This window comes from Octopus sinensis, linkage group LG22 (assembly GCF_006345805.1).
Source record: "Octopus sinensis linkage group LG22, ASM634580v1, whole genome shotgun sequence".
Classification (NCBI taxonomy): Eukaryota; Metazoa; Mollusca; class Cephalopoda; order Octopoda; family Octopodidae; genus Octopus; species Octopus sinensis.
In genome coordinates this window covers 10013098-10035597 of record NC_043018.1, presented here as the reverse complement: position 1 = coordinate 10035597, position 22500 = coordinate 10013098, and the positions used below count along the sequence as shown (strand labels likewise).

The window sequence follows — 22500 nt, the reverse complement described above, 5'->3', positions numbered from 1 at the left end:
GAACCTGGTTAAGGGGATTAGCAAAAGAATCTCCAACCTATCTTTGGTTAAGTGGATCTTTGATGCTACAAGGCCTTGGTCACCTAATGTATCAAGTATAGGATTAGTTATATGTCCAACCCTAACACCACCAAGAGAAAATACTACTATAAGATTATATGATTCAGACCCCCATTTTACCTTAATGTAAAAACTTGTGTAGGTAGGATCTTCCTTAGTTCAGTCAACAAGCATTCCCCACAAACACATAAATACAAGAAAATCTTTGATAGACATACTTTGAGGGTCTTTTTTAAATGCACACCCTCATAAAGAAAATATTTGTAAATAGAGGCATGCTGCTCATTCAAAGATGATGCTACATGCCCACTAAACAGCCAATACAGAAAGCATTTTGTATGAGGAGGAGGAGGAGGAAGTGGTGTGAAAGAATTTCATTGGAGCAATGAATGTACAGACATTCTATTGCATCCATATATGGGTGCAACAGAAGGTCATTCAGGACCCTATTTAACAACCACAAATTCTCATTTAGTATCCATGAGAGGTGAAACGCCACAATACTAACAAGATATGTTTAGAAGATAAAGGAAATATTGCACATTATGGCATCAAGTGAAGGGTAACAGAAAAGTGCAAACCTTACTTTAACAGCTGGAGAACATGCAGACACTGCTTTGCTGAGAAGAAGAATCACATTAAAGAACTAAACTTTAAAAGTGAGGTTTTTTGCCAATGCCCTCATGAGCACAGATATACTTTAGCAAACTGACTGGCCACTCCATAAATAAAAAACATTGGCTTTCCTGTCATCAGTGCTTCCTCTCACTGAAATGTGAGGAATCAACATAAGTTTTGTCACACCCATCTTTGATATATATATATATATATATATATATTGAAGTAGATAAATGAATTATCTTATTACGGATAATTCAAATGATAACCGATACCTGGGTAGCAAAAATCACAACAGAAAAAGCACGGTTGAAGTTACGACCATGGGGCATAAAAACCGTGCCTTAGTGCGGAAATTTGAATGCAGCCTTCGAAACATATGTAGAAAATAATATAAAGGAATTTTGTTAAATCTTCGTTCAGCTCCATTTTTTCCTACACTTAATATATATATATATATATATATATATATATATTCCCATACACATACATGAATGTATACAACACATGATTTTAAAACTGATCTGCAAAAGACAGGAAGGACTTAGTGATTATAGGTTTGTCAGATCCAGACAAGCCTTGCATTACACCATCACAACTACAACTGCTACACCAGTGTATACTACCAATGACTTACAAGATTGTGCATAAGACATGGTTCAAGATTGACAGGTCCTCCTTTAGTCAATGTTGATTGACCATCTGTCTGTTAGTATATTTACAGGATTGGGCAAAATTGTGTTTTTTTAAGAAGATTTGTTGTTGCCTAGATATACAAGTCTTCTCTCTCAACTCCATTGCTGTTTAACCAAAGGAAAACCACCAACTTGGAATGATACTGGTTGGCACTAGTGTTATTGCAGACATTGCTCTCAGAGTGCAAAGAATCAGAGCAGGTTCTGCAAGACATCTCACCAGGTGCAGGAGTGGCTGTGTGGTAAGTAGCTTGCTAACCAGCCACATGGTTCTGGGTTCAGTCCCACTGCGTGACACCTTGGGCAAGTGTCTTCTACTATAGCCCCGGGCCGACCAATGCCTTGTGAGTGGATTTGGTAGACGGAAACTGAAAGAAGCCCATCGTATATATGTATATATATATGTGTGTGTGCATGTATGTTTGTGTGTCTGTGTTTGTCCCCCTAGTATTGCTTGACAACCGATGCTGGTGTGTTTACGTCCCCGTTACTTAGCGGTTCGGCAAAAGAGACCGATAGAATAAGTACTGGGCTTACAAAAGAATAAGTCCTGGGGTTGTGTTGCTCGATTAAAGGCGGTGCTCCAGCATGGCCGCAGTCAAGTGACTGAAACAAGTAAAAGAGTAAAAGAGTAAAGAGTAAAGAAAACCTCCACCTTGGATCATGAAGGGAAAAAGGTCAAGATGATCTCAGCTGGATTTGAACTCAGAACACAAAGCATTGAAACAAATAACCATGAAGCATTCTAGCCAATGCTGTAATGGCTCTCAAAGATGACCTGAAGAATGGCATGTCAAGGATGACCATTATGAGGTTATCAGGAACTGTTTGACTGATTGGAAGAAAAGAGGAGGTTTTCTTCAAATTGGAAATCTGATCCAAATCTTTACAACTACTACCATCACCACCACCACAACCACCACTATCACCACCACCACCACCACAACCACCACTATTTCGACCACCACTATCACCATGACTACCACCACCACCACTGCCACTATCACTACTGCCACAATCACCACCACTACCACCACCACCTACAACTGTATGTAGCCATACCCAAATGAGTCCACTGCAGAGACATTTATCTCTCATAGCATTTACGGAAAATTATTGGACCAAACATGAAACACTTTGAAAGGACGAAATGTCTTCAAAGAAGATTTTGGAATCAATTGCTGACATATTTTATTCATGTTTTTGTCTGTTTGCTTTTTTTTTAGTTGTTAGCAATAATTTTTTGTTTTGTTTGTTTTTATAACATACCTGTTTTTTTTTCCTTTACTTTTTTTTTCTTTTCTTTTTATGGTATTTATTTGAGAAAACCTTTACATCTCTTACGTCATCCTCTTCCGAACACAACAAAAGCAGATTTTTAAAACAGTTCTAACCTGGCTGTTTGTCAAGTCAGACTGGATGAAGTAAAATAGATTTTTTTTCTTCCTTCTCTCCCAGCTCCTCCACCTCACACTCCTGCCATGCTTATCTATAGAACCTTACTCTCCTCCCTCTCTCTCTTCCTCCTCCTCTCCCTCTCTTCCTCCTCAATGGTTTCTTAAGTTACACAGTTCAAACAGATGTTCCGTATTGATGTTCTCTAACAACGATATCGTGTACAGTCACTTGTTTCCATTTCCTCAACAACTAACAACACACTGGCTCAACTGTTCACTCACACTCAACCATTGGCTCACTCTGTTACTCACACTCAACCATTCACTCACTCTTACACTCACCAACTGACAACTCACTGGTTCAACCGTTCACTCACTCACTCAACCATTCATTCACTCTGTTACTCACACTCAACCATTCACTCACTCTTACACTCACACTTACACTCACCAACTGACAACTCACTGGTTCAACCATTCACTCACTCTGTTACTGACTCACATTCGCACTCAACCATTCACTCATTCTGTCACTCACACTCAACCATTTGCTCCCTCTGTAACTCACACTTGCACTCAACCATTCACCCACTCTTACACTCACATGCACACTCAACCATTCACTCACTGTCACATTCACTCACACTCACATTCAACCTTTCACTCACTATGTCACTTACACTCAACTATTCTGTTGCTCAAACTCACACTCAGCCATTTGCTCATTGTGTCACTCACACTCAACCAGTCACTCTTACACTTACATGTTCACTCAACCATACACTCACTCACACTTGCATTCAACCATTCACTCACTATGTCACTCACACTCAACCATTCAGTCACTCTGTTACTCACACTCACAGTCAACCATTTGCTTACTCTGTCACTCACACTCAACCATTCACTCATTGTAGACTCACATATACACTCAACCATTCACTCACTGTCACTCATACTCAACCATTCACTCTCTCTGTCACACTTGCATTCAACGACTCACTCACTCACTCTCATTTACTAACTCTATCACTCAGCCAGACATTTACTCATTCTCTCGAACACTCATGCCCTCACAACCCTCCAGCATTCACTTAAGTTCTCACTCACTCACTCCCTCCCTCACTCTATCACTTCCCCCATCCTCCATTGCTCACTCACTCCCTCTCTCACTTCCATCCACCTTCCCACCCTCCATCACTCACTCCCTCCCTGACTGACCAAACATGTAGGGTGAATGACCGAATGTGTAGCGTTTGGCAGTCAAACATGTGGCACATGCCACCAAACATGTAGGGTGAGCGACCACCAAACACATAGAGTAGGTGACCACATGCATAGTGTGGGTGACAAAACATGTAGCAGAGGTTGTTGTTGTTGTTTAATCCCAGTTCAATCCTGATCCAGCAAACCTATAATCAAAATCATTCCAGCCATGACTACCCCATCTTTATGTATATCAAGTACAAGAGGTATAATGTTGTTGCCCTCATGCTTTTTTTTTTCTATTTTTTTATAAGCCAAAAGAGCCTGATTTAAAGGAATTTGACTGATATTTCTTGCATTGAAATCGTCCACATAGCGGATCCCTTCCTTGCGGACCCATCAAATTGAGATGGCAGATTCTATTCCTCAGTATTCAGACTTTAGCTTTGCCCTGTATTGAATCCTTCACTCCTACACTACAAGCATTGTAGACATACATACACAAAATGTATGCATATGTATATATGTGTTTACATATTTTTATATATATATATGTAAAAGGGAAAGACCCCCTTCGCTGATGAATGACCATGGGATTGCCCCTGGAGCGTTCCACTCTGAGAATATATTCTTTTATTTGTTTCAGTCATTTCACTGTGGCCATGCTGGAGCACCACCTTTAGTCAAACAAATTAACCCCAGGACTTATTCTTTGTAAGCCCAATACTTAATCTATCGGTTTCTTTTGCTGAACAGTTAAATTATGGAGACATAATCACACCAGCATCAGTGGTCAAATGATGGGGGGGGGGGGGCAGACACACACACATATATATATATGACAGACTTCTTTCAGTTTCCATCTACCAAATCAACTCAAATGGCTTTGGTCAGCCTGAAGCTATAGTAGAAGACACTTGCCCAAGGTGCCATGTAGTGGGACTGAATCTGGAGCCATGTGGTTGGTTAGCAAGCTACTTAACACACAACCACTCCTGCACCTGTTATATATATATATATATATATCACCGTGATCACCGTGACCGAACAGGCTATCATATGTTGGTACACATCGCTGGTCACAATGCGCTTTGCCTTCAAATGACGCCACCCTGTTGGCTAAGCAAGCAGGCCAACAGATGAAAGAGTGAGAGAAAATTGTGGCAAAAGAGTACAGCAGGGATCGCCACCACCCCCTGCCGGAGCTTCATGGAGCTTTTAGGTGTTTTCGCTCAATAAACACTCACAACGCCCGGTCTGGGAATCGAAACTGCGATCCTACAACCGCGAGTCCGCTGCCCTAACCACTGGGCCATTGCACCTCCACATATATAGATACATTCTTAGTGGTTTTTTTCTTTCTATTTCTCTCTTTAATTGTCAGTCTTCTCTTTCAAACACTCCTACGTTGAAACTGTCTGGAGCAACCATCACATAATACATATACTTCTGTACAAATTAGTCAGAATGAGTGATGGCCAACAGTCATTCAGTCGAATGACGTAATAGCAACAGAAGTATTTGTCATATAAAACAAGTTTCTCTGCATGTCCCACTCATTCTAAGAAATCCCTTGAGTTGAGTCAGCTGATAGGAGAAGGTAAGGAGAAGGGAGGGAACTCATTGTCTAGTTTCACTTTTGACCTTTACATCAGTTCATAACTTGTGAATCTTGTTTTGTATTGAAGGAAATGTAACAAGCTGGTAGAATTGTTAGAGTATCGGAAAAAATGCTGGGTTGTATTCTGTCTGGCTCTTCACATTCTGAGTTCAAATCTCACCTAGGTCAAGTTTGTCCTTCATCCCTCCAGTGTTGATAAAATAAAGTACTATCTAAGCCTTTTCTATCAAAAGTGCCATGAGATAATTTATGTTGGATCTTTATATTTACCTCTGCCTTTGCCAAGGCAGAGGTATTGTTTTCAGTTGTGTTTGTTTGTCCATGAACAACATCATTTGACCACTGATGCTGGTGTGATTATGTCCCCATAACTTAACGGTTCAGCAAAAGAAACCAATAGATTAAGTACTGGGCTTACAAAGAATAAGTCCTGGGGTTAATTTGTTTGACTAAAGGTGGTGCTCCAGCATTTCAAGAACTAATGGATGGATTCGGATGAAACTTTCAGGGATGTTTGGCCTTTTGACTGGCACAAACTGATTAGATTTTGGGATCGATCCGGTACCAGACAAGGATTCTGGATTATTTTTCCTGTATTTTTTACGTACTTTTTGTGAGTGGTCAGGTTCATTTTTAGTATTCTCGTTTGTGAGAGCAGTTGAGTTTATTTCAGATATTCTCATTTTAAAAATCATCTCTGGCTAATCATTGAGAGGACATTGGTGTTGCCTTGGTGGAGGTTTGCTCTCTCTAGTCTAAGTTGAAATACCACCAAGGTCAACTTTGTCCTTCATGCCTCCAGGGTTGATAAAATAAAGAATCTTATTAAGGTATTGATGAAACGTTTCCCACCAAACATTCCTTGCAATATTTCATTCTGGATCAAGGTGGCATGCTGGCAGAATCGTTACCATTCCAGGCTAAATGCTTAGCATTTCCTCCATCTTTACACTCTGAGTTCAAATTCTGCTGAGGTCGACTTTGCTTTTTATCCTTTCAGGGTTTATAAAATATGTACCAGCTGGACACTGGGGTTGATTTAACCCCTTCTCTGAAATTGCTGGCCTTGTGCCAAAATTTGAAAGCAATATTTCATTTTGGATCTTTACATTCTGAGTTCAAATCCCATCAAGGTCAAATTTTCCTAACAACTCTCTGGGGTTTATACAATAAAATACCAAAATGAAGCGTCGACTAAGCCCTGCTCCCCACCCCTAAATTGTTGGTCTTAGAAACAATATATGCAGTGTGGGGTCAGAGGGGTAAGAGATGGCCACCACTACCACCAGTCACAGCCACCCCCACCAACACCACCCCAACAATAGCAATAACACACACATTATGGACCCATACCATTAATCTAGACTTGCAGTGGTGGGAGTAGAAGATGGGAGTTATTGCCACTAGTGACCACCACCACTGCCACAACTCACACACACACCAGAGAAGTCTTCTGACAAACCCTAATTGCAGTGGACATGGCCGCGTACCATTCCTACTACTGTTCCTCACTGTCCCCTCATCACCATATACACACCCATCACAGTCGACCCCTGGACCCCTACACCTTGCTGTGAAGATAGATGACTATCACAACCAATATCAGTCACAACATGGGCAAGTAATGACCCTTTAATGCCGAAACAGTTGAGGCTTAGTTGTCAGTCACAAGCAAGTACAACAGAGTAGTTTGTACCATGCTTTCAATTATTGCTTTAGGTGCCTGTGTAGTCACAAGTGTGAAGGCATGTGGCCTAGTGGTTAGGAGGTTGCGATAATGACCGTAAGATCATGGTTTCAATTCCTAAACTGGAAGGTGCATTGTGTTCTTAAGCAAAACCCTTCATTTCATGTTGCCCCAGTCCACTCAGCTGTAAATGAGCCCCAACAATAGGTGAAAAGTTGAACCTGCGATGCACTGGCGTCTCTTTCAGTGGGGAGCCATGTTAATCTCAGTTATTTATAGGCCATAGAAATAGGGTTCAGCTCAGGCCTTATGAGTCCTAGGAGTCATGACAAATACATGACTCCATTGTCATGAGCAGACACAGACACTCTCTTGGTCTTCTTCTCCCTGACTCAATGAAGCATCCAGAATGTCACATCTGGAAGGGCGATTTGGCTGCATCAGAACTCACTTGGTCCTCATTTTCAGTTGAGTAAATTGGAACTACATGAAATGAAGGGTCTTGTTTAAGGACACAATGCACCACTTGATTCAGGGATTAATCCCCACAACTTTCTTATCTTAATCCCCATAACTTAATCCCTAGCTCATGTGTCTTCACATAAAAATAGAGGAAAAAAGATATAAAAAACACTTTGATCTACAACAGAGATCCATGGTTTTATTATTATATTGGGTTGTCCAGAATGCTCGTGCCGATTTTTAAAGGAAAGAAAAAGGTTAATAAATTCTTGCCATTACATTTTTAATCAACCAAATACGAACCATTTTGTTGCACAATGCGTCTCCATCTTTCCTTTTTCTTGAAAATACCCTCTTCCTAGAATTAAGGTGGTTTCATGTCAAAGAATTAATCAAGGTATCTTTTTACGTCATCCAAGGAATTGAAATTTTTATCATTAAGACTATTCTGCAGAGACCTGAATAAGTGGAAATCCGAAGGAGCAATATCTGGTGAATATGGAGGGTGGGGTAACACATCCCAGCCGAGCTGCAGCAATTTTTGTCTGGTTCCCAAAGCATCAAGTGCCGAAAATGAACTTTCTTATCTTCCATTTTAAAGGGTTACAGAATTAACACAGGTTATAGTTGTAGTCAAATCCTATTTTATGGACTCAACCATTTTCTAAAATAAGTCGAAAGGTAAGCTGCTATAAATCGGCATGAACTTTCTGGACAACCCAATACTATCCTGTTTAACTGTCTTTTTTTCTTAGGGGGAATGGTCAGTATACATCCAACATCAAGTGAGTCTGTTGTTAAGATCATTATTAGAGTATGGTTTGAGTGAGATCTAGCTACTATTTCTAGTTACTTTGAGCAACCACTTAGGAGTACACGGTTTAATGTGTCCTTCTATTTTTAACTAAGTAGAATATGATACGAGGGAGATCTAGCTGTTATTTCTGGGTATTTTCAACAACCACTTAGAGATTTCCTTTTCACTTGAGAGTCAAATATTTTTTGCTGATTTTATTAATGGAATGGAATGGAACGGAATAAATACGTGAGGGTGGTGAGCCTTAGATTGTGGATTCACATAAACTCGCTTCTTCAGCAATTCTTCTGAACCATGGAGTTTCACAGCACCTCGGACACAGCACCAACCAAGACCTTGTGAGTGGATTTCATAGATGAAAGCTGAAATAAGCTTCTCATATATACAGTGCTGTTGAGAAGAAGGCCCTGAAACAGCACGCATTTTCTCCTGATGGCCCCATAAGCCTGCTAATATTCAGTGTGCGGAGTTTTCAACTGGTTGCATTTGTATCTGCAAATTGCTTGCAAATAATAATGCGTATGTGTGTTCATGTTTGTGTGTGTGTGTGTATGAGTGTTTGTGTGTGTGTGTCCCCTTGTCTTGATGCATGAAGGTTGTAAGCGACCGTCATCCATTTCTTGAAAAACTCGTATGGTTATGGGGAAACATTAACCTCAATTGGAAACAGATTGAGGGTTAATGACAGGAAGAGCATCTGAGCTGTAGAAAATCAGCCTCAACAAATTCCACAGGACTCGTGCAAGCATTAAAAGGGAACATTTAAAGCAATGATGATGATGACAACAACGACAATGATGAGGCTGATGATGATGATGACAACGATGATGGTGCTGGTGGTGGTGGTGGTGATGCCAGTGACATTAGTTATATTGATGATGATGATGGTGGTCATGATCATAATGATGTCTTCTGAGAGAGACAAGGTCAACAAGAATGACAACACAACACCAAATATTTAGGTTCTTCCCCCACATATTTTAACAAGATCCAAGGCAATCCATTTTTTCCCATGGCATTCAATATCATCTAACTTCGTTGCACAGCTTTTTCTGGAGTTTAATCAATCATCCATCATTTACTTTTACAACCAAAAATACAAATAAAAAAAAGAAATTCTGAAAACTGCAGAAGAGGAAAATACAAAAACAACATCTAAAACGACACAAGTTATAAGAAATCATCGCAATATTAAAGTATAAAGCATATCTGTTTACTTACATGAACCAAATCTTAGAAGGGGCCAAAAGAAATGGTATTGGACTACTTTGCATGGTTTATTTTTTCATAGTTAATGTAGACAATCCAATAAAACTGTACAGAATCCTTTGTAGAAAACCAACAGTAGAGAGTTTGATATGGAGTGTTACTTTGAAGAGGATTAGCTTTTAGAGAATCACTTTGAAAAGAACTAACTTGTAGAGAATCTAGAGTAGAGTATCGCTTTGTAGAAAACCAGTTGTAGAGAATCTGGTGGAGAGTATTCTTTGTAGAGTATTTTTTGTAGAGAACTAGTTGTAGAGAGTTTAGTGTACTGCTTCACTTTATAAAGACTGGGTTGTAGAGAGTCTAGCTTATAGTATCTGTTTGTACCGCCAAACTAGTTGCATCCAGTGTGTTGTATAGTAGCACTTTGTAGAGAACTAGTTAAGGAAAATTATGTGTAGAGAACCAGTTGAAAACCATGTAGTGTAAATTGTTACTTTGTAGGGGCGAGTTATATACAACTTTCCATACGGTATCCTTTGTATCAAACTAGGTGTATCTAGTGCATTGTACAGTATCACATCATCGAGAGTCAGTCATATCGAGCTGCGTCAAGTCTTACGGCAGCCATGACCAAACCAACAGCATAGTGATACAAAAAAGCAGAGTAAGATACTGCACACTGCTTAACGTTTGTGTGAATATTTATTACTCAGCTTTATGTCTAACGTTGCTTGGTTCAATATTTTGTCATCTGGTTTGTTACAGTTTGACTGACATCAATATAAATCTTGTTTGTCCCGGATCAATATTACATTGTGAAAGAAAGGTAAATAACAAGACACAAGCAAATAGAAAAGCTGCTCTTGATATTTATAATGGAAAAAAAAAAACCCACTAAAAATAGAGAAAATTCACATGGATATATTCTGCTGTAGAGTTAGTGTGATAACTGCTGTTTCTGATTGGATAAAATCCGTTGGAAAGGAAAAGGGAACTTTTGGAATAAGGGTCTTGTTATATGAACCCTGAGCAATCTTAAGGGATGGAAGCTATTTCCCCCACCCCACCATGTAAGGGTCTGGGTATATAAACTAGGACATCTACAGCAGAAGGAACATTTCCGTGAGAGAGTTCTAGTTATGTAAATCGTTCACTACTACTGAGAGATTGATCTGGTTATATAACCCCAGGATAACCACAAGGGAGAAATATTTCTGGAAAAGAAGTCCAGTAACATAAACCCAAGACATGTTCAGAGAGGGAGATTTTCTTACAAGAGAGAGAGGTCTGGGTATATAAATCACCCACCAACCATAGGAGAAATGCTTTGTGGTATTTGTTCCAGGTCTTTACATTCTGAGTTCAAATCCACCCTCAGTCTCAAATTCAACTTTCATCACTACAACTGGTATTTTAGATTATCGAAAGGATAATCTAAAGTACCAGTTATACAAATGGGGTTGAGGTTATCAACTTATCCCTTCCCTTCCCCTTCCCTCAAAGCTACTGGCCTTTTGCCTAAACCAGAAATCATGTCATGGAGATTTGGCTGCTATTTCTAGATGCTCAAATGATCACATAGAGGCTCTTTCATCACCACGAGTAAAGGCTAAACACACAAATGGGTTTCACAATCCTTGGTCCTCCTTGAACAAGTGCCCATTTCATCCCTTCCCAAGGACCCAGTACATCAAGAATCACGTCAGCTAAAGTGTCCCTCATAATGTAACATAACCTTTAAGCATTCACATTATTTTGTCAAAAGTAATTCTAATTTATTCACATGATTTGAATTAGTCATGCATTATCTCATAGTTATAAATGAGACTTTGATGAGGCAGCTGAATTTTTGGAACGACATAGGATTTGTGTGAGAGGCCAGGTCTCACCACTTTGTATATAAAACCAAATATTTTGGCAGGATATGGCCAGTTTAACCCTTTAGCATTGAGGTTACTCAGTCAAAAGTAATACTTATTCATTCATGTGTTTTAAATTATTTATGTGTTATCTTGTAGCTATGAATGAGATTTTGATGAGGCAACTGTAAATTTTTAGAATGACATTATAGGGTTAGTGTGAGAGGCTAGATCTGGCCACTTTGTACATAAAACAGCTAAAATATTTTGGTTGGATTTGACTGGTTTAAATGCTAAAGGGTTAAGAGGGGAGGGTAAATTTAATAAGGATTTTACTATTTCTGGAAGATTAAGTAACAGCATAGAGAGCCACCTTACTGGTTTGTGATTTCTGCAAGTAAATGAAAGAGGGGAAACCTCACCTGGATTATAATGATGGTCTATTACAGGTTTCAAACATGCAAATCTAGTCCCTGTTCCCTACATCTAGATAAACTACAGCATGTAGAATTAAATAATCTACCCAAAGACAAAATGAAATATTAGCTGTGGGTTTGAACCGAAGACCAACAGGTTTGTAGTATCGTGTTTTATTCATGTAATCGTTTTGGTCCAATAAAAACAGGAACAGACAGACACAGACAGAGGGAGAGAAATCTTACCTGAATGTTTACCGTTAATGTTAGATAACTGATATTCTTACAGAAGATAGCAACATTGATGAAGTATCTCGTTAACTTACCTGGAAAATATAAAAAAAGAAAAAGAAAACAGCATGAGAAGGTGTAAAATCATTCTACCAATAATGAAAATTTGTAAAATTTCATGTTAATTAATATCTTTGTAATTTCAATGTTTAAGATTAAATAAGATGTTGTCATAGAAACGGGAACCAAAACTTGGGCTGTCGTTGCTGAAATAAAGAGAAAGAAAGAGAGGGAGAGAGAGAAAGAGAAGAGAGAAAAACATCATTTCAGCATTAAAACATTGTAATGAAATTATCATCAAATGTGTCTTGTAGAATGTTGTGACTTAACAATTTGTGGAATTGGCAGTTGATTTCTGACAATCTGTCAAATTTAACCAAACTTACCAATGATCAAAGCCATTCTAGCTATGACCAACTCTATATGTGTGTGTAAATATATATTTGTACATACATGTATGTGTATATATATAGGAACATGAATAGTGAAGCTCTCATTTAAATTATGTTATGTATGTCTTGGTAGCATAGATGTTTATTTCTATACAATATATTATATAATATGACTTACACATCCAAACACTTCATCAAGCATTTTGAACTGTCGGCTGTATACACACACACACACAGGGTGTCCCGAAAAATATATACACACATTGAATGACTATAAATTCAGTGTTTATTAAATTACTATGATAGTATGGGGGGGGGGGTTCCCGTCTTACTGAGAATAAAACTTCACATCTTTAAGTCCTCTTGCATGCTTGGCTTGGCAGATTGTCACAAGTTCAAGAAATCAGAAGTCATGGAACCGTCAAAAGAGAATCATCTAATTATTCCTTTTGATGATAAGCGGCACTATCCAGTAACACCTGGTAAATTAATATGATATTGCTCCCTAATATCAAAGGCTGATCTGAAGACATCAAGCCTTGCAAAGGAGATGACAAAGGACCGAGATGTCTGGTGCTTGGCTATACTCAAGAAGGCCTGTCCGCCACAGCAGAATTGATACTGGTGCTGGTGTCACATAAAAACCACCCAGTACACTCTGTAAAGTGGTTAGCATTAGGAAGGGCACCCAGGTGTAGAAGTCATGCCAGAACAGACAATGGAGCTTGGTGCGACCCCTGACCTTGCCCGCTTTGGTCAACCCATCCATCCTGTGCTAGCATGGGAAACAAACATTAAATTATGATGCGGAATAAGGAGATTCTCAAATTCCCAGCAGGTGCAACTGTAGCAGTTAATTGAGCCATTTAATTTAATCGTAATTTCATCACCCCAAAAGATCTTTGTTGGAAAGTGTGAATCTTCTTGTCCTTTTGCCAAGTACCGCTCACAAAATTCCACTCTTTGGTTCAGATCTTCTTCATTGAGACCATGGTGTATTCTTGGAATGTAACTTTTCCCATGACATCACTTCAAAATGAAAACAAATTGAATAATGACTAATTTCAATAACTTCTTCTCTTTAACTGCATAAAAATATATCAGGAAGAGAACCACTCCAGCAGATTATAAGCTGTAGAGAATACTTTTTTTGTTGAATTTTTAGATTTAGTCAAGTTTCATAAATTTCATGTCATTTTCCCATGATCCTCTTTCATTTAATATTTTTCATTTTTGTAGCATTTCTCTTCTTTCTAATGTTTATGGATGGCTATTGATGTGTACGAGTCTATTTCTGAATGTAATTCTGGAGAATGGAAATGGTAAGTTTACCTTATCTTGTTTTACTCATTTTGCCCATCTAAATTTGTCTTTTATATTCTCAGAGAGAATGGAAATAATTCTCTGAAATGGTGCTCAGATTATGTTGTAATGTTTTTATTGCATTTAGAGACAGTCATTTGCTTGGCTGATATAGTTTTTGTAAGGTTGTGAATATTTGTTGAAAATTTTTTTTTTTTTTCGAAATCAAAAATGCAATAAATCTTACTTATTATGCCCCATATATATATATATATTTTTTTTTAAATTTTATAGAAGGAGCTTCTACAGGACTAGAACTGTTTCATTCAAATGAAATCATCAGGAAGCTTGCCAGCAAGCTTCCTGATGATTTCATTTGAATGAAACAGTTCTAGTCCTGTAGAAGCTCCTTCTATAAAATAAATTAATTTACTCTGCTATGTATTGAGTACCTTATTTACTGTGGTTAACCCCGACTCAACCCGGGACCTACATATATATATATATATATATATATATATCAATCGCCAGTCATTACTTACAATTGAGTTCTCACCTTGAAGAAATTTGATGAAAGCAACTTAGTTGTCCTTGACATAAACAATACTTTCAACCATGTTTAGCATGAAAATTTCTTCTCAAAACTTCCACACGCCTAAGGGTTCCACCCATCTCTCATCTCTTGGATTGCTAACTTCTTATTAGTAATGTGTGATAATGAAGCTGTTTGTGTTCCTCATTCTGTGAACTCTGACATAGACCCATGGTTCACCATTGTCCCTCATTCCTTTCTTTCCGTCCATAACTTACTTACCACCACATCCTGCAACACCCATACTTACACAAATGACTCCTACTCTCCATTCCTCAAGAACATTCTCCAACCATGCATCACCCCATTCCAACCTGGACATCACACCACTAAACATCACTGACTCCATGAATAGAGACCTCCAATGGAGAGGTGCCAATCTTATCTCTTTCAACAGCTAGAAAACACAAATGCTACTCCTATTGAGAAATATATTATCACACAACACCTCTCATTAATAAATGAGCAGCCCTCAATTGGAGTTTTAATGGTTGCTTAATAAATACTGGACCTCACTATTAATGAAAACCTCTCCTAGCAAAAGCACATATTAACATAGGACCACATCCAAAACAACTGGCCTTTCACTTGAGGACAAAATACTTCCCTCCCGCAATAATTATTGATACTCAGTAAAGACCAGGTGGTTCCCTTCAACGGATGTGTTTTTCTCAAGTCTGGGACTGTAGTCTTGTAGTTGCACACACAGACATCTTAATCCATATTCCAGAAAAGGACCACTCAAGGGACTGGCATAAAACCAGTCATAGACACTCTATAGTCTCCAGGTGTACTGTCTCCTCTCTCTGTGCCTATTCTACCACTACTATAATGTTCCCACCCACCCACCCACCATTTCTTGGAACTGGCTGAGATGATACTCTCTCCACTCCATCATTTTTGACCAACTTGAAAGAAGGAACAATATGTTAGTTGATTGAGGGTAGGGTATAGTGTCACCTATCAAAGAAATAGTACCTTAGAGTCATAGAGTCATAGTGCCATAGTATCATAGTACTGTAGTATTGTAGTGTCGTAGTATCATAATACCATAGTGTCATAGTACCATACTGTCATTTTATCATAGTGTTATAGTCTCGAGGTAAAATAGTATCTAAGGGTCATAGATTCATAGTATGTTATCTTAGTACCACAGGGTTTTAGTATCATAATATCATGGTACTTTAGTGTGATAGTACTTAAGTGCTATAGTATCTTAGTATCTTAGTGTTATATTGTCTTGGTGTCATAATGTTATAGTATCTTAGTGTCATAGACTCTTGGTGCCATAATATCATAGTATCATTGTCTTAGTATCTTAGAATCATACTATTATAGTATTATAGTGTTAGTATCATGCTCAGCATCAAAGCAACATAGTATCATGGTGTTTTAGTGTCATACACTCTTATTATTATAATATCTCAGTGATATAGTATGATAGAGTCATAGTATCTGAGTGTCATACTTTCATAGTATCATATTACAGTTTCATAATATCATGATATCATAGTTTCAGAGTATTGCAGTGTCATAGTATACAAATGTCTTAGTGTCATAGATTCATAGTGATTTAGTATCTGAGTGCCGTTTTAGTAACAGTATCTTAGCATCTAAATACACTGTACAACAGTGTCACAGTGTTTTCATGTCCTTTCTGTTGTAGGCAGAAGGCCTAAAATTCTGGTGGAGTGGGGTGGAGAGTCAATTACATCAACCCCAGTGCTTAACTGGTACATATTTCGTTAACCATGAAAGGATGACAGGCAAAGTTGACCTCGGCAGTATTTGAACTGAGAACAGAAAATCAGATGAAATGCCATTTAGCACTTTGTGCAGCCTGCTTGCAAGTCGGCCAGTTTGCCACCTTGTGGAATTTTACCTGGTAAAATCATTAGCATATCTCGTTGAGTGCTTAGCAGCATTGCTTCCAATTTTACATTCTCAGTTCAAATGCTGACAAGATAGACATTGCTTTTCATCCTTTCAGGGCCAATAAAATAAGTACCAGCCAAGCAAAGGGGTTCATGTTAGTTAGTTAGTTAGTTACTTTTTTGGCTCAAAAAGCAAAAAGCAAGGCCATGTATGGGGACATGAAGTTATGTACAGGGTGGTGTTCATGTAAAGATTTTCAGGCCATTTCTGGTCAAGAGAGACTTTGAACGAGCGGTCGTCGGCATCTTCACTATCTCGTCCAACAGCTTATTCCACGGATCCGCAACCCGGACGGAGAAAGCCCCTCTCCTTCGATTGAGATGAAATCATCGCAGATAGAGCTTTTCGGAGTGACCCCGCAGCCGACGCTCTGGAGCAAGAGTGAAGAACAGCTCTTTCGAGAGGTTACACTTTCCGCTTATGATGCTGTGAGCAAGAATGAGATCACCACGGCGTCGTCGTTTTTCTAGAGAATAAAGGTCGAGCGTCTTCAGCCTTTCTTCATAAGACAAATGCTTGAGACCAAGAACCATACGGGTAGCCAGCTTCTGGACTCTTTCGAGATGCTGTATGTCTTTGAGGAGATAAGGAGAAGAGGCTTGAATGTAATCAACTAGTCCCCTCTCCCAGAATTTCAGGCCTTGTACCTAGAGAAGAATATTATAGTGTCTTAGTATCATAGTGTTAGCTCAATTATATAGTAAGGGTTAAGGTGACGAGCTGGCAAAATCCTTAGTGCGCCAGTCAAGATGCTTGGCGGCATTTCGTCCGTCCTTACATTCTGAGTTCAAATCAGCCAAGGTTGACTTTGCTTTACATCCTTTCGGGGCTGATAAATTAAGTACCAGTTAAACACTGGGGTTGATGTAATCGACTAGTCCCCTCCCCACAAATTTCAGGTCTTGTACCTTAAGTTGAAAGGATTAAATAGTAAGATGTGACACCAATCTGGTAGAAATAGGTTGAACAGAGAGGGTGGGGGGAGAGAGAGACGGAGAAAGAAAGAGAGAGAGTTGTAATAAGAGGGCTGAAATAGGGGAGATAACTTTTTCATTGGAGGGAGGAAAACAGGAGACATAAAAGAAAGGAGGAGGAAAAAGAAATTAACAAAGAAGGAAAAACAACAGAAGACCAAAGAAGAACAATAAGAACAAAGATCAAAAAAATATATGGAAAAAGTGAAAGATTAAGAAGAATTGGAAAAAGGTGAGAAATGTAAAAGAATGGTGAATATCAGCAATCTTTCTACGAGTCAACCGTGCAACAGTGCAAGAATTAAAAGATTCAAGGAGTAAAAGAGTTGGAAGCCAAAAGTGCAAAGTTGAAATAGGGAAAAAATTCTTTGTATTCTTAATTTTTTTTATTTAGGTTTTTTTTAAAATTTTAGCCATAGATGTGAGCATGTGTGTGTGCGTGTGTGTGTGTGTGTGTGTGTGTGTGTGTATGTGGACACGTGGCCTAGTGGTTAGTGTGTTGCACTCATGATTGTGAGATTGTGGTTTCAATTCCTAGACCAGGCAGTGCATTGTCTTCTTGAGCAAAACACCTTATCTTTGACACCTGACATGTAGTGCACTTTGCACCTGTTCAGGTAACATCGATTTGATGGGGCAGGGATGAGCTAATACATTTGACTGCTGCAAACAAATCATTTGTACAAGTCTCTCGGCAAAAGCTGGACACTCCTTCATTGTCTTCAACAGGAGAGACCATCATTGTCATCTTATATCTTATATCATATGAACGCAATAATAAGATTATATATAACTCCTCCAATACATGCTTATTAATATGTGAGTGTTTGAGTTATATATATACATTTATATTACTATATATATATATGGGGTAAAGACTCCCTTCTATCATGAATGACCATAGGATTGTACCTAGAAAGTTCCCCTCCAGGGCACAAGTCTGGACAATGTTGTTTATTGAAGACCAGCAGTTGCCTCTCCATGTCCAAGGAGAAAGGCATGACACCAGTGGAATAAAGTGTCTTGCTCAAGAACACAGTTAGGGATTGAGCCTGATTGGGTTCTCACCAGAGGCATTTTCATCATTCTGACAGTCTCCAGAGAAACATGCAGCCAAACTGTTTATATATTCAACAAATGCAGCAGTTACTCTATGAAGGAGTCCCTAATTTGCATACCGAAAGTGTTTAACACTCTATAAATACCAGCGACCTGTCAACGAGGATCTTAGTCCACACAGTATCAAGGTATGATGTAATAAATATGTAACATATAGTATAATTAGAAACAGAGCAAATTTTACCAGGTTGAGTCAAAAGTTTTTTTTCAGATTTTCACTGATAATTTTTGGCAACTTGCATCTCCATGTTATGCTATCAATTTGATAAAAACTTGTCCAGTTGTTGTTGAATTGTTTATTCTTTATTTCCATATGAAACATATAAACCTTAACTGTTTAGTGGATATGACTAAAAGTACATATAACTGTGTCTTATATGAAACATCCAGTGATTCTCATCTGGGTATAGAACCAAACTGTTCCATCATCTTAAGAATTAAGTTTTCAACTGCACGCTTGTCTGTCTGTCTGTCCATCTATCTGTATGTCTTTGTGTGAGTGTGTGTATATATATATATATATATATGGATTTGTGGGAAAATGTTTATAAACAATAGATTATTATGCTAAATATTGTATACTCTACATACATGCATATATATATATATATATATATATATATATAGTTTATATACATATATATGTGTAATATATACATATATATATATGTAATATATATATTTACAGTGCATATATATATATGTATGTATGTATCTATGTATGTGTATATATATGTATGTATGTATATAATGTATATATAAATACATATGAATCTATATATATGAATATATTATAATATATGTATATTTGGGTGTTTATATATGAATAATCAATAGTGTTAGCATATGCAGAGTAAAAAATGCATGCATTGGTATTTAATTAAAAAATCGCAGCTGGTGGCAAACAGTTATCAAAGAGAGAAAGAGATTGAAAACATCCCCTCTACCCATCCCCACTGATCCAGCCAGACATTTCCACTTCATCCGATATTTTAGTCAGTGCGCAGAAAATATTAAAAAAATTTTTTTTTTTTTTTAAGCATCCAAAAAAATCTTTTTATTATTTAAAAAAAATTTTATTTTGCTAAGTATTCAAATGTGCAACTAATTCCACTTTGCATTGTCTCAGAAAGAGAAATAAATGTTATTGAAAATATAAAAGAGGGATACAAAAAATATTTTGAAAGAACTGATTAATAGAAAAAAAAATCATCAAGGTGCAATAATTTTCGAAGAAAAATTTTTCAAAAAGGAGTAAAAGCAAAGATTTGTTTTGTGTTTTATCTTTTTCTTTTTTTCTTTTTTTTTTGTAGTTTTTATTTTTCAAGCCAAATCTTGAAGTAAGAAAAAATTTCCTAGAACTTGTAACAGGAATGTAGATAAAACTGAAATTATAGAGTCTAAATAAGAATTCTCAGAGATATTTTAAAGGATTATTGTAGAAAATTATCCAGGGTCTGGCTTTAAACTATATCTGGTTGTGGGGCATTGGGTGGAACCACCTCTTAGTGACTATTGCTCCCGAGTCTCTCCTGACCCAGAGTGGTAGACCTGTCAGGGTCCTAGCTATAAATTAATTAGCATGTCATGGAATTGCCCACTGATGAAGGCCACTTATAGTCACCCCAATGGACCCAAGGCAGATGAACCCCTTCAGCTCTTTAGCAGTTCATCTAAGAGAACCTTGGGTAAGTGACTTCTAATAAAGGCTTAGGTTGAACAATGCTTTGTGAATGAAATTAGCAGGAAGGGAGACATATAAGGTAAAGTTGTCTAGATATCCCTAATAAGACAGGATGGTCATTACCAGAACTTCTCTGATCATAAGTCTTCTTAATAAGGGTCAACTCATGGCTAAGCTAGAATATCTTAGAACTATGTCATCATTGTGAGCAGTAATTAGTTAATCAGGTTCATTTATATTACAGCTTATCTTGGGTCTGATTTTAAACTGTTTCTGGCCATGGGACACTGGTTCAAAAGTCTTAGGGTTTTGAGGAATGTGGAATCATCTCTTAGCCATTGTTGTTCCCAAGTCTACTCTGACCCGGAATAGCAGCACCCATCAGAGTCCTAGCTGTAGGTTAATTAGCATGTCATGGAATTGCCCCCAGATGAAGGCCACTCACTGACACACCAATGGACCCAAGGCAGATGAGGCCCCTCAGCTCTTTAGTTGCTTATCTAAGAGAAGATAACTCTGTACAAATCCTGCCTCCTGGTAACTGCTGGGCTTTCGGCACTTGTTGCAACAAACCTTTACAAGCCTGAATGCCAAGAGAGTGGGACTGGCACTGCACAAACCATGGCCACCATCATAAGGATTGTCAAGAAACCACCACACCAACGTCATCACACTTTTCTTCATAAATACAGTTGTGATGGGGAAAGAGAAGATGGAGAGAGGGGGAAGGTGCAATGGGAGTTTTCAACTTTGACCTTGCATGCAGGGGGTCCTTTCGGCAGTTCGACACTGTGCAGCAGTATCTTTGTGATTCCTCATGAATAAAAGGAACGAGAAAGCCTAGGACAGAACTGGCTGAGTAGACCTATGATCAAAGATGTTCCAGCATTGACTATGTTTTTGTTGTTCTTTAGCCTCAGGGGAGGGCTGAGTGGATTGACCTATGATTAAAAGCATTCCAGCTGGGACCATTCCATTTCTTTAAGAGTCTGTATGACTTGATTTTTTTTTTTCTATTTAAGGCAACAAGGCATGGTTTGTGTGAGGTGTGACTGCTATTTCTAGCTTTTGAAATTTGCAGGTTGTATATCTTAGAGATATACTGTAAGAATTTATTTAAAAATAAACCATAAATGTCTCTTTTGGAATTTAGTTCTACAGATATGGCAAACCACTTTAGAATTCCTTAAAAAATATTCAAAATTATATTGATTTTTTTATAACATTTTGTGAATTTTTTTTCTTTTCTAAAATAGTTATCACATGATTTTTTAAAAACATTTCATTGATTTCTGGTGATTGAAATTCATTTAAAATTTTATTTTAGTTAATTTTATTTTTTTAGTTTTATTTTTTTCATGTATTTATTTTTTTTTTCAGTTTACAAACATTCCTGTTACTTAAAAGTTCTTGAATAAATTAGTATAAATTGGGTTGCTATGAAAGGAAGGAAGCAGAATGCGAGGTGACCGTCTCACCTTCTAGCCGCCGAGGCAATTTACTTCGAGACTGCAACTGTTTCTATAAAAGTAAATAATTTAAAAAACATCACGACAATGAAGGATTTAAAAAGGAAATTGTTATTTCATTAAAATTTCTTTGACATCAAGAATAGCTATTTTTGTTATAGCTATAGTTGTTGCAATTGTTATACATTTATAGTTATTCAATAAGTTTCAGTATTGAGAAAAAAAAAAGCACTTGTATTTTAAGTTATAGAAGGATTATATTGTTTATTTAATATGTATTTAGCCTCATAACAGCCAATTTATGTTCCTGGAAGGTTTCATGCAGAAAGTCTCTTCAATTGTGGATAAATAAATTTACGATCATCAGAAATGGCCAAATGGGAAAGTCCGATGATTGTTAATTTATCTCCCAACAGATGGAAGGTTCAACATCATGAAACCATCTAGTAACATAAATCACCTGTTCTGTTGCTAAATTTAAGCGATTATATAAATGATATTTATACACATACATACATATATGTGTGTGTGTATGTATGTATATATGTTTATATGTGTATATATATATATATGTAAATATATGTATTTACATACATATATATATATACATATATATATATATATATATATATATATATATATATATATACACATACATATATACATATACATACATACATATATATATCAATACA

At 37.5% G+C, this 22500-nt stretch overlaps 1 protein-coding gene across 5 annotated transcripts in view; it reads right to left on the bottom strand.

Moving 5' to 3' along the window:
* LOC115223188 (synaptotagmin-1) overlaps positions 1-21868 on the bottom strand; it is a 143257-nt gene extending 121389 nt beyond the window's left edge. For 4 of the 5 annotated variants that reach the window (XM_036512288.1, XM_029793633.1, XM_036512289.1 and 1 more), the window contains exon 1: positions 21815-21868. The gene's annotated coding sequence lies outside the window, so the exon portion shown is untranslated. Of the gene's footprint in view, positions 1-12293; positions 12380-21814 lie in introns of those variants that run through there. The other variant, XM_036512285.1, reaches the window with a different exon arrangement.
* Between the last annotated feature and the right edge of the window lie 632 nt (positions 21869-22500).